This window comes from Plectropomus leopardus, chromosome 19 (assembly GCF_008729295.1).
Source record: "Plectropomus leopardus isolate mb chromosome 19, YSFRI_Pleo_2.0, whole genome shotgun sequence".
Taxonomy (NCBI): Eukaryota; Metazoa; Chordata; class Actinopteri; order Perciformes; family Serranidae; genus Plectropomus; species Plectropomus leopardus.
This window is the reverse complement of record NC_056481.1, coordinates 9,862,152-9,876,429: the sequence shown is the minus strand read 5'-3', so window position 1 is coordinate 9,876,429 and position 14,278 is coordinate 9,862,152. Positions and strand designations below refer to the sequence as shown.

The window sequence follows — 14,278 nt, the reverse complement described above, 5'->3', positions numbered from 1 at the left end:
CAAAGGCAGCAAGTTCTAAAACCTCAGAAATATTCGAGATCATCCTTTGTTTCCACCCATGCCTTTCCTGTACCGCATTTACATTATCTACGAGATGTCAGAGTCCCTCAGAATTTTATTGATGCAGTGCCTTGACAAGGAATGGTGTCACATCCTGTTCAAATGCTGACTTGCATATGCCTTATTCGAGAACCAGGTCACCACCACCACATTTCATACGTCAAGAGCATGTCATCACATCCCTCAGTCCCAGAAAAACTCAATAACAAAATAATACCGCTTTGTGAAAGCAGTCAAGCGATTAGATAACTGAAGGGAATATCACTTAAACCTTTGTGCTTCTCTAGGTGTAGCAATACAACCTGAGGCTGAACAAAAGAAAAAGAAATTGACAGCAGAGAAAAACACTGAAAGAAATCTGTTTGCTCTGAATATTGACTTGATATCTTAGATGGGTGTCCAAACTTTTTGAATGGGGAGCAGATGAGATGTGAAAATACCTGGGGGCCAGCTGCTTCTAACAACAAAAAAATGAGAACAACTCATCTATTTCTTCTCTGTTGTAGCCCATTTAGTATTTTTATTAAGTTTAATTTATACATTGTCATGGACATGGCTGATTTAGATGAAGTGCTAGTAAGAAGTTTCAGATCATCCTGTAATTGATTACTCACTCCAAATGTTGCAAATTCTTGGGAAATGTGGTATAATTTTGGTTGCGACTATTAACTGAGCAACAGTCACATTTTGAGGGGTTAAACTGCTTCCTCTTACACTTCCTGTTTTAATCAGACAGCACAGCAACACCCTCGCAGTCCATCCTCCCACCCAGCGTGCATCACAGCCACAATATGGAGGGAGCGATAAGGACGAGGGATGCATTCAGCCTAGAAACTACGAGCCTTCGTGTCAGACTCTCCTGGGGAGAGACACGAATATAAGAGATATCCGGTCTGGACCGGAGAAGGGATTATATTATCAGAAAATGGTATTCCTCGCTGTGAAGTCACATGGATCAACAGTCGGCCACAGATAAAAGGAGGGCCAGTGTCTAAAGGGTGAAAGAATTGGGGATCTTTAATGATAATGCTCCTGCAGCAGCAACGTGCAGTTTTATCCTTGAGGCTTTCTTTGTGTCTGGAGCTGAGCCAGCATGATGGCAGTGAATACAATACAGCATAATGACAAAAAGCCAACAGAGCCGAGGGTCTAGGACACTTTTCAAAGGATGAGTGGGTAACGGAGAATATGGCTGAAGCCTTGAAACCGCATGGATACAGCCATGATGTATCTTATACCTGCATCCAACTTGCATTCATCATAAGATAAGGGCACTATGGAAGTGAGTCATCGCTCCCCCTCATGGCTGCTGATATCGTCTGCCCCCCACCCCACCCCACCACCACCGCCGCCCATCGCCCACACCCTTTGCACAACTCTGTATTCACGGTGCTTGAGGCAGAGCTGATAAGAGGATGGCTGGAGAGCGCCTGCCTACCTACTCAAGCAATGTCATTTACCCCCAGCTGGGCCCTTAGCATCACCGCACGGCAACAGTCTCTCCAGGAGACAGGTGGAGAAATAACGAGGCCCGCTCTGAAAAGACTGATTTCCAGCCTTCAAGAAGTTGTCTGACTGCAGCTTCAGTGGGTGAAAAAGAGAGCTGTCGAATAAAGGTTCAATACAAGAAGCTGAAATGACAGTCAGATATTGGTGGGAGGGGAGTGTTAGCCAGGAAATCTTTTGGAGCAGGGCTATATATAGCACTTTTAAAAAACAAAAATCTACATCTATAGAAATTTATCTATAGGAGATATTGATTATCTAATGTGCACCTTTTATGATAGCTTCAGCCACCAGTGTAAGAACAAGTATGAGAATGGGGTGAATTGTGCCCATAGTGCAGGGATACTTCACTTGTTTTGTCCTTGGGCCACCTAATAAACTAATATTAATAAAATTCATCAGTGTATATAATCAATGAATTTTTTCCGAGAGGCAACTCTAGTTACAGCAGCCCCACACAGGTCAGGTATATGCAGGGGCATTTCTAGGATTTAATGACATTCTAGCCCTAGCCCTGACCTCTGTCAGGTGGGGCTGACCCAAATGTTTCTTTGAAGCTATGATCGTTGCTATTGCAATGTCTTTTTTATCATTCTGTTTCCCCTCTCTAAATTTGTATGCTTTTGCGGGTCAGTGGACGCAGTGCAGGTGGAACTCATCATGGGTTCTTTTCTCTAAGCAGCAGTTTGAGGTGTTTTAGGAGTATGAGTCGCGGGATGGAAAATTAATCTGTTGATCAGATCGATGGATGAGAGGCGCAGCTGCTGCAGACTTAGACACAGTGTAATGAAAGATTAAGTTTCACTTCCACTGCACCTGGTGCTCTGCCTGCTCTGTCTGTGCCCAGAGTATGCTCTGCGCTATGAAAGTTGTGCCATCAGTAACAAAATAGTGTGTGTGTATATATATATATATATATATATATATATATATACATTATTTTTTATATTTCATTTTTACAAGGTACATGCACATCAATAAAATGAGGCTACAATTTCATTTTTACAAGGTTGGCCCATGGGCCAGGTCAATTTTAAGGTAGCCATTAAAAGTGGCGGCAAGTGTTTGAATAAGGGCGGGCCGCCAAAAATGGATTTATGTGTGAAAAAAAACTCTGCATTATAATCACATCAAAAGCTGTATTTGAATGCTTAGTTTCTTTTATTTATGCTGCAAGTGCAAGTCAAAAGTTTTTCTCGATTTTAAGGTAAATTGCAATTATTAGAAAGTTATTATCAGATTATTTTAGGTGCACTGATTGATATCCTTGTCTTTCATTTACCACCCCCATCCCCTGTCAAAGCCTTAAATAATTGCAGATATTTATCACTGAAGCTTCAATATATTTATTGTACAAAAAAATTGTTGAATCAATTTATTTTCGTTGTGAACGGTGTAAAATGGTTGAGGATGTCACTGAGACAAGCGCTGTATAAATGCAGTACATTTACCTTTTACCACTGTATATGATAAGTGAGAGTGATGAATTTTAAATCACAGTATCTACTCCGGTTAAAGTTTGCACGTCAGAGATGGCGTAACAGTGCTTGTCTACACCAGAATAAGCAGTGTTCACTTTTGTGATTCAAATAGTTTGTGATGATGTGGGGTTTCATTTGAACAAACTCAGATTTTCCAAATGATGACGAAAGCTTCAAAAAGACTAAGCAGTTTGCTTTAACAGAAATGTAATTACTGCATGTCAGAGGTCCTGTTCCATCACGGAGATGGACACTAGACTGTGTAATCAAAGTGCTAAAAGTAGGATGGCATTTTCAGGATTGCACTTGAGTAACAAGCCCACTGTTTGCTATTGATGAGCTATGTGCTCATCTGTAGTCGGCGTGCCATTAGCACTTATTGACCGTCTGTGTCCTTCATCAAGGCTGAAGTCAACGAGGTGCTCGTGCCTGCGGCTATTTAAAATAGAGGGAAGGAAGAAGAGTTAAAGATGGAGAGAGAGAGAGAGAGAGAGGTAAAAAAGATGTAAAGAAAGAGAGGAAAAAGAGTCTGTCATTGACGAGAGAATGTCACTCTCAAGGGAACTTGCATCTAAATCAATCAGTCAGCTAACTGTAGCAGTGGGCGACTGGCAGCATGACAGATCTGCTCTATTCATAAAGCAAATACGCTGCTTCTGTCCATCAAACATGATGAAACAGCTTAACTAGAACAGAAATATGGCTAGAGGGCAGTGGACAAAGAGGACACGGGGTTGCATCATCTACCTTTACTGCTGCCAGACCTTCAAATAAGAGTAAAAAGTCAGGATCTGAACATTTTCCTGACTGAAAATGGATATTTAGCACATCTATTTATGCACATCCAAAAAGATTAAGTGCCTCTGATCACTGTGTGTAAGAGAAACTAAGCTCTTACTGTAAGTTAAAGCTTTGTTGATGGGTAACAAACTGTTGATAAATGCTCTAAAGATCAGTAATAAACATTAGTAAGACAAAAATTTGACAAAATCCACTCTGCTCATTAAAAAAAAACCTGTACAGGTTTAATCTGGTTTGATAGAATTAAACAGAGCTATAGTGAAAAGACAAGCAAGCAACATGCATGCTAGAGGAGGTTTTATACACACATAAATGACACAATCTAGCCGCACAAAAGCTTTTCTCATTACTGAACTATAAAGCCTTAAAAAATTGCGAACAATTAATTACATTATTTGGTACAAATTATGAACCCATTTTATAAAGTATGCTTTATTAGAAACTGCTGCCAAGAAAGGAAATATCACTCACTTAGAGAGTCTGCAAGTCTGAAAGTATGAGTGTCATCTGACTTGGAGAGATCAAACACATTAACCACACAGATAACTCAAATTCATAATGATTGTAATTAACTTCAAAGACACTGGCATCAGTGGTAATGGCCTGCATGCTGTGCTGATAGTTCCCTCCCTGTGTGGTGCAAATGGAATTGCCACGGCCTTAATAACTCATCAGAAGGAGACCTCTCCATACTGTCTGCCCTGTCATTCAGAGACGGATCAGTGAAACAGGCAATCAGGCAGATTTGTTTAAAGTCTGCCGTCTGCTGCGTTCCTGGCTGTCCGTCTCTGCTGTGAAAAAACCAACCAATCTCACACACTGGGAGCTAATTGCTGTTCTCTTGGGTACCTTTTCTTCTTCACTGAACAATTCCTTGCTTTGTGTCTATTGCTGCCAATACAGGAAGATTGATTATTTGTGTGAAAAAGATGCAGTGTAGATGGACAGATTACCTTTTGTTGTACTAAGTGCTGTAAAAGAACCAATCGAAATCTATTGTTGGTTACCACTATTAAGCCATCTGCTGTAGCAAATCAAATTTCAAACTGGTTGTATTACAGTTTTTCCCATGTGGTGGACGTGAAAGGCTGCTTTCTTTGGCACTGATTGCGAAGATAAAAATATCCAAATTGACAAAAGACACTATCTATTTTTCAGTGCCACACTGACATCTCACCAGGGTTCAGGGTAAAATGACACTGTGGAACAAAATAACCCCCCAAAAAATCAAGTTGCCCTCGTCTGGAGTGGCAAGTTTGCTCTGTTCACTTGACACAGCCAAACTCTACAACTCGGTCCGTCACCTAATGCCAAGGAGCCAAGTAAGTATTTTTTTTCAATAGACTTACAAGGCAAAATGACTATCACTATCCAAATTTGATAGATTCATACCGGTAACATTTCAAAAAGTCTAAAAAGTCTAGAGGAGCCGCATTATTAAATCATTTTACTCCAATGCAAGTTAGCAGAGAGCTAAATTGAAAGTTAGCTGCTCGCCTGGAGGAAGTTTCTAGTGTATCTGCTCTATGAGCCCAACAATGCTGAAGATCTGGGTAATTTTATACCCAGAAAGTGGAACTTCTTTGGCTTCATGTGTCACTGAGCAATTTTCTTAGTTCTATTTATACATCTATGCATTTCACAAGCTCTCCTAGCTTTTATAGTCAACTGAACTTACAAAGTGCCAAGAAAGCAAATATTCTTACACCTATTTTCCTTATGAAATGGAAAATTGTAACCGTACAACTTCTGCATTCAAGTTTCTCTCTGTCACCAAACTAAGATTAGCTCCCAACAAACATGAACTCTGGCTTGGTTGAAATTAACCCTTCATTTACAGAGTTACTTGTAGAAATATGCTGCCTCTTTCTCAGCTCAGCTGCCTGTTTCTGCAAAAGAGACTGACCTCCGGTGCCACGTGCTGTGCAATACATTACCTCAGCATTTCTGTTTCAGTTTAGCAGAGAGAAGAGTGTCTGTATTTTTGACAGTATTTAAAATCATACCATCGGGATTTCTTATTACCCTGGTAGTGCTACAGCCCATGCCTACTAGACATGAATTTACTTGCAAGGTAGGAATTTTATTCAATTTTTCCCATACTGTCCGTGACTTGTGGTCATATTCCATACTCATATAAATGCTCTCACACAATAGGAATGACAAAAACACTCCACAGTCTTTTTAATCATTCATTCCACAAACCGCAGTGACAGATGATCATTATACCTGGCTGGAGATGCAGTCTGTGCAGCGGAGACCACACTGTCCTACTTCCTCGACTCTCTGGTATTTCAAATGGAGGAAATTAATTGCATGGCCTGCTGATGGGCCCCTGAAATGCCCTTTTTGTTTTGATTCAAAGCAAAGCGCTGGCTCACTCTCTGGCTACAGAGAACTCAGTGCACCATATCACAGAATATTGTTAAAATATCTTAGTTATCCCCACAGACCTCTCTGTGTTGTTGTCTTTATCTTCGACTGCAGAAGATTAAAAGACCTTTTTTTTCTATTGGGCATAACACTAACCCATTTACAGTCGAACTCAGATGTTTTCTGCTTGTTTTCTCTTTAAAAAATGGTGAAGGAAACTCTTGAAGACACTGTAAGACAATTTGCCTCAGTACATGTGTCTGACCTCAGAGGACCAGAGGAGAGGAGTCTACTTATATATTAGAGTATATTTTATTATTCAGTGCTGTTTACATAGCATGACAGCTTAAACTTGACTTATCTGCGGGAGCAACAGGCAGATTAGAGGTTGCGTTGGGACTGGGAGTCAGGGGAATACTATATGAGGTTATCCACAAAGCGAGTCGGTGAGTTCAAGCGAGCAAGCCTGATCCATTTTACCATGAAGAGTTGATAAAAAATGGTTAAATCCTTCATGAGAAATAAATCACTGAGTCCCAATTTATAAACCAGGGTTCCCACGGTCATGGAAAACCTGGAAAATTCATAGAATTTCACTGTTACATTTTCCAGACGTGGAAAAGTCATGGAATCAGTCAAAATCATTAAAAGTTTTGGAAAAGCCATGGAATTTAGCTGTGTGTACTTAAATTGTTACAGTAATCTGACAGTGATGACCTTCCACATAATGTAATAAATCAGCAAATTTATTTGCAGCTGATGATGTAACGTAGCTCTAATGTCTAATGTGTCAGTGTTTAATGTTTCGTTTTGCAGTTGTGTAAAGCGATACGCGCACCTTGAGTGTTGCAGTGTTGCCTCCCCTCTATACGGACAGAGACATGAGTTTTAACTATAAACTTTATGAAAAACAGCTTAATACAGATGTGGAAAGTGCTCATTATGAACAGCAATGTGCTGTTCTCCTTCACAGCTATGGAGAAAAGAGAAAGCTAGCCTGATGGTTCAAGGTGTGGAGGAATATAAAACATGAGCACACAATAACAGAGTGGACTCAAAACCCTGCGATGAAGAGACTTGGGAGACCTTGAGAATAGAATAGCACATTCTGTCCACAGAGTCCTCGTATGCAGCTGCTCAGGAGTACTCTCGACCTACTCTCACAGACTGATTTTAACCATCCACTGTCATACTGAAGCAGCAGTTTGTCATTCAGGAACAAGCCCGTCCACACAGCCATTTCCCCTTTAGGACCACTTACAGATTCTCCAAAGCAAATAAGCAAAAAACTGAAGAATAGAGTAAACGGCTAATGACTTCAGACTGTAAGCAGAAAATCAGTGCTGCCTGCGGACTCTGGCAGTTTCCCGTTTATGGCTTTTTCTACACAAACAGCCGATGAGCTGACTGTAAAAGCCAATACTGGCTGAAGGGCTGTAAACATGCATTTAATGCGTGTTCTCTTCTGAGAAACAATCTCATCCTTGCTACCGTGACCTCTTAACATTTTCCAAGAGACGGGAAGTGGATTTTGGTTGACGTCCACCAAAAACACAGGAAGTACTGTGGGGCTAGAGTGTGATAGAGGCAGTCAGAAGGAAGAACAAAGATGGTGTCATCGCTGTGTCAGCTGGAAAAAGATGTTTTTCCGCCACGCCACTCACAATAATTAAAGTTCAGCATGAGGCCACTGCAAGGGTGATACAGCCATGAGACTGAGCCTGACATGTGACACTGAGGAAACCCCTGTGATTGGTTAAAGTGGGGTTGGTGATAAATAGCAGCTGATGACACTGATACTGCCTCCTCCAGTGTCAAAGCTATTTTAATTTGCAAGGGGGATCTTAAAGGGACAAGAGCTCTCTCCATTAGGATAGGTTTTCTTTGTAGCATATGATGCGTTTACATATTCTCAGCAAACAAATAATCATTTTTAGATTAGATTATTTTAATTGATAAAAAAAAAAGTTGTGATCCTTATGTAATTTTTACAGGTATACTATGCAGGATTTTCTTAAATACAACAAAGACAATGCAGGCCTTCTGTCTGCATTTTCTTTTTTTCTTTTTTTTTTTGGCAATGTTTGCAATGTTACTGGGCACAGTGTGCAAGTGAGGGCAGGACTTTAAAAAGGTAGCAGTCAGGTGACAGGCTGCACACATCCAAGAGAAAGCTACCAAAATTGTGGCTATAGCACGAAAAAACAGAAAATACAGCAGTGCAGACAAAACTCGTTCCAAAATGAGACTCAATCCAAGGTTGGCTTTCAGTTTCACTGGCAATATTGTTTATCAGCAGTAGCTGATTCATGCATAATACCCTACTTGGCGACACCCTTGGTTACCCGCGTTTATTATCAGAGTAAAACGCTGATACAGATAATCGCTAAATGCCAAATATCGGCCCCGATAATCTGTCGACACCTATTTAATTCTACAGCAAACACCTTAATCAGCTATTTTGTTTGAAAATCCACAAAAAGGCAGCTGGTTTATCTGTTACAGTGCAACCCAACAATCTTGTACTGCTACATCCTGATTCTACATACTGTACATACGCAGATATCTGTTTATAGGATTATATTTGCTGTGGCTAAAAAGTATAGATAAATGCATTTTACAGTAAATGAGGTTCTCCTGTGATGGTGACATCAAAATGTTTAAAGTAATAGAAAGTAAAAAAAAGAATAATGGTGAGAAATCGCAAGCAGGCAGCTGGATATGCCTCTAGTCCCTCTGAACACACAAGTAACAGTCAGATTTTTTTGATGATTGATTTTTTTAAACCTCATTTGAATCATCAAAATAAATAGATGCTCAAAATTAAAATTTTAAGCCTTAACCATGGAGCATTTATTTTTAAAAAAATGAAATCAATTGGCAAAGGCATCATTGGTGGGAGTAAATGAAGCGAGAACCAAAGCAAGCTGCTGAAGCATGAAATTGCTCTTTACAATAGCTTGGGAGTACAAGAGAAACATCTGGAAATAGGATTGCATTGCGCTCCATCTCTACGGTGTACCACAGAGCCCACCGATAATAGAGCGAGCGGGAGCCCTATGACCTGTCAAATATGTCACTTCCTTCTCTAGCGCCCCCAGGGGCTGCAGCCCCATTTAATCATGTAAATCATAACCATGTAACACCAGGCAAGAAAGAGAAGATCAGTATTCACCGCGCTCAGAATGGATTCATTCGTCATATTACCGAGGGAGAAGTCATCCATCACATTCCCCCAGATCACACACACTGTTGACCGAAGATCAGAATCTAATCTCCAGGAAGTCAGGCAGCAGGCCCCCCCAGGAGACCAGAGGACCCGTCCGTGACCCGACTGAGGAGCCGCCGGGTCAAATTATCAACGCAGCCTTTCGGACACTTTCACTGCTGCGGAGGGTGGCGAGAAATGTGGCCTCTGCCCTGGATTCATAACTGCTGCTCAGCTGGGATCTCAGACGGAGTCCCAGTTCAGCACTTTCTTCCATCTTATCTTTTATTCATTATTTTAATTTCAGCAGCCTCCCACTGCCTGGGCTCCTTCTAAGGTGGATAAGTGCTTATGATGGTGTCATTAAAAAGCGCAGAAAAACAATGGCCCCCATTTAAATTATTGATTGCGGTAATGGATATGTTATGAAGAGCATGGGGTGCTCTGGTTTCCACACAAAACACATACAATGCGGCTAAATTGGGATTGAAAATGAAAGCGGAAAGATAAAAGAAAAGGTGAAAGGCCATGTGTTGTATCTGGGATGGGGCCTACTTTACATCAAATTATGAATAAATGATAGTAATTTTATTTAAAGAGCAGCATCTTTAACACAATAAACAATCAAGGAATTCTTGTGTGAATGAAAAGGAGCTTCAAGTTTGAGGGGCATATGCAAAACAGTGCTGTGTTCGCACAGCAGCTTCCGATGAATAATGTATCAGGATGAACTTAGATGTGATGTGTCTGTAACTTATTATCTAACTTTAGAAAATTTATACCCCGATGAATTCAAATAATTCTGGAGACATCCTTGCGTGTATTTCCATATTTTCCTGCTATTGTCAGTTTTTTTTGGGGCTTTCTAACAGTGATCTTCTAGTCACTTTAATTCAGTTTCTCCATTTTATCTTTTGTCTAGCTTTCTGTGTCAGCGGTCAGATGTCGTCTTCTCTTGATCACAATCTTTGTTTGTGAAATATTAATCTATGTTGCCGACTGATTTTTTTTAGATGAAGGTTGAAATAAAACACATAAGAGAGACGAGAGACATAGGAGAGAGTTCAAGAATGCTGACTGACAGTGGAAACTTATATTGTGAGTTAGTTGTGGAGGAAGCAAGTGAACAAGGAAATGTGAAATACCACTTCCCTTACACTCTGTGTTGCGTAAGAGGATTGGTTGTTTTTGGGATTTGTGAAATATGTAGCCATCGGTTTCTCGTCCCCTCTCGCTTGTTTTAAACCATCAATAATGCGGGTGCCAACTGCAGCCTGAAACCTTTATGCTGAGCACCATTAGCAACTCAGCATCAGAACTGTTTTCTTAGAAGTCAGATAAAAAATGAGGCTTCCCAGAGCCAGTCCAACTCAAAGCGTCAATATTGGGATTACATTAATACCACTTTATTGATGAAAATAAGAGAGGAACACAGGCATACTGGAGACAGCAGTTGATGCTAGAGTTTGCCCCTTTACCTAATCTGACTGTGTCCTTCAGACGTCCACCTTTTCATTTGTTCAACACCTGCTCCTCCTCACCTCCTCACTCTCTTTATGAGACCTGACAGGCAGTCTCTCTACATGTGGACCAAAGTTCAATCTACTGTTAATTTTCCTTTTTGACAAGAAGCAGACAGAGCTGAGGGAAAGCAGTTGGTAATTAATCCAATGGGAATGTTTACTGTTTCCAGTGGAATGCCTCTGAACCCAAAGTGCAGCATAAATGGCTCCAATCCAAATCGGCTTACAGAAAATTTAGGGGGAAAAACCGTAACACTTGTATAAAGGGAAGAAAAATGTTGTGGCTGGGACTTTCAAGGCTATATTTACAATTAAAACAATATTGCAGTTGTAGGGTATTTTTCCATCCACATGCTGTGACCCGTTGACACTCTTGACATTTGTAGGACACATCTGTAAACACTGTTCTGTGCTCTGGAGTCACACCGTGCTTCATGTTGGTAAACCGCTACTAAAATGTGCCTTTATGGCACATCTGTGCAACATATAAATACAGTATGTATTTTGGTTGACTCAATGGGTCTATTGTGAGAGGCAATAAAGTTGAGAAATTGAAGACATACTAGATCCAAGTGCTCGGGATGTGTTTTATCAACAGAAGTCGTGAACATAAAAATGTGAGTGGCCAAAAACATACATGCAACATGTGACTGATCCTGGAAAAAAAACATCTAAACATCTGTGTTTCGCATGTTTGTTTCTGCTTTTATGCTGTTTTCATTTGCAACCCGCAGTCTGAGTTGTATTCACCAACCATGTCTGGCTGGGTCTTGGTTACCTGCAGGTAGTTACCTGTGAAGGGGTGCCTGGTGGTGCAGTGGATGGAGCTGCACCCCATATACAGAGGTTGTATCCTCGCTGCAGCAGCCGCAGGTTCGATTCTAGCCCTGACCCTTTGCTGCATGCCGCTCCCCCTCTCTCTCCCCCTTTCAGGCCTAAAGTGTCCTGTCCATTAAAGTCTATAAAAGCCCCCCAAAACATCTTTTAACAGTCCCTATGAAGAGGCAGAACACATTGGTAGAAATCTTTGAACCCATCGGCTAATGTCTAATGACTTTTTGACTCTATATTATTATTATATATATTTTTTCCAATTTATATGAATTCCAATGCAGAAATCTGTTTATAAAATGAAGCCAAAATGATCTGCGCACAAAGGAGGATGCAATAGCCTGGTTATCCATTTGCTACACCAGATTTCCTGAATTACTAGCCATTGCCTCCATCCAGAGGCTTTCTATACGCCAGACAGATAGAAAGCTTGAAATATGTTATTAGCTCAAAAACCATAAAGTTTTGAGTTCCTTTGATTGGCTTTCAGAAGGATTTTGCTGAGGATTTTCAACACAAAGAGGAATATGTAGATCATCAAACATGGCTGAGCGAAGACACAAAGTCTTACTAAAGTTGGCTCAGGTGATTGAGCGTATATGAATATGTCTGATAACTATAACTCCCGTCCCCCTTCAGGTCCCCATGCGCCCCCTAAAATGGTATTCAGGACAGTCCTAGATGTTGTTGATATTATAAGAGACAAGATATCGCTTACATTTTGGATATCATAATATCCCAAGTGTTTTCTTTTCCTGTTTTTTAAAGCTGTATTACAGAAAAGTGATGTATTTTTTATTGTAATTTTCTGAACTTATCAGACTGTTCTAACTGTTCTATCATTTGCATTTACCCACTTACACATTATATCCACATTACTGATGATTATTTATAAAAAAAATCTAACTATGTAAATGTTTTGTGAAAGCACCAATAGTCAACCCTACAATCTTGTTGCAATATTTATATTTAGGTATTTGGTCAAAATACCCTAATATTGATTTTCTCCATATCGCCTAGCATCAAATGAAGAAATGAAAGGCATCAGTAGTGGAGATAGGAAGTTTTCACCTGACAGTGATGACATTATTCTCAATGGTGACTTTTTATTGGTGGCTCCAGCTCGGGGAATTCAATCATAACTTAATTGTTTCAAATCTATCACACTAAAACCTCATCAGCAAACACTTTACAGCTTGTTAGCAGTCAACGGTGTGATTATATGAAATTCCCAAAGTACATGTCACTACTGTATGTAATGCGTGAGGTTAACACAATGGTTGTGGGATTAATTTGTAATGTGTAGAGGGGTTATTAGTCTTTAATTCATCAATGACTAATGTTCCTTTCATTGATCAGAATGAAAGGGAGACTTGAGATATTCATTGTTCTCAGTATAAGCATATATTTTAAGTAGTTGCCCAGTAGACAGATGATGATTATCGTACCCTGGACTCATATAAGCTGCAGTTACTGAGGCCTTGACGGCCAAGTAAGGAAGCTAAAAGGAGCTCATTTGTTAAGCCAAATGAGGCTTGAGAGAAACTTTCTTTCCAGTCGAGCTGCTCCACTGCTTTTTCTCAACTTCCATCGAATAAAGTTGTTTACTTATGACTAAAGCTGGAGGAAAACTTGAGTATCTCCCAAAAAACAAACCAAAGTTGTTGTCAAATCCTGCAGTTGTGAGGATTCCAAGAGTAACTTGGCGCAATCAGACAAATTCAGCTTTTCTCCGCAGAAACATTGATGGCTGTTGACGCCCAGAAGTCAGCCAAGTTATTAAATACTACATTTCCATATGCGACAATGTGTGATGATGATGAAGAGAAGCACCACAGGCTGTGATGTTTTCGGAGCAGCTTCCTGTTCTGTCCTCCAATTCCCTGCTTTCCTAAAAGATCTGCAGGAGACCCATAGTAATCCTGTGCAGTAGCATTTCACACCTAGTTAACAGTCAGAGTTTCATCTCTAACTGTGCTGAGCCTCCTGCCAGATAGGGATATGTGAACGGATTGAGTGTTAGCCTATGACTGCCAGGAAAACGTGTGAATTAACAAAACGTAGGCTATTACTGAGTCGGCTGGCTTACTGCTACGCCGCTCGGGACCGGGCCTGATGCAAACAGTTTTAGGGAGGCTACTCGAGGGCATCCCAGCGGATCCATAATATTAACTTGGCCTGTGGATTTTAACTTATGAGATGCTGTGCTTTATCTTTTCTGTGCCACATTATACATGTGGCTCCACAATAATGAAGGCTTGGACAAATTCTCCAGGCTTAACGGACAAGCAGGCAGGTTAATTCTCCAAATTAAGGGTGAGAATAAAGAGGTCCCCCTCTTAATACAGAGGATTAATTGCATGGTATCTTAATTTTCAAGGTTGCCAATATGTTCCGCCTCTCTCACAGAAGGATCACTTGAAGTGTAATTTGAGTCAAGGTTTAGCATAAATCACAATAATACATCTGTCCTGTTCAGTATGCGTTGGAAGTAG

The 14,278-nt window shown here is 40.4% G+C and overlaps 1 protein-coding gene across 1 annotated transcript in view; it reads right to left on the bottom strand.

Annotated features, from left to right (window-relative positions):
• Positions 1-14,278, bottom strand: part of LOC121959321 (carbohydrate sulfotransferase 15-like) — a 46,314-nt gene that overhangs the window by 21,543 nt on the left and 10,493 nt on the right. The gene's annotated exons all lie outside the window — the stretch shown is intronic.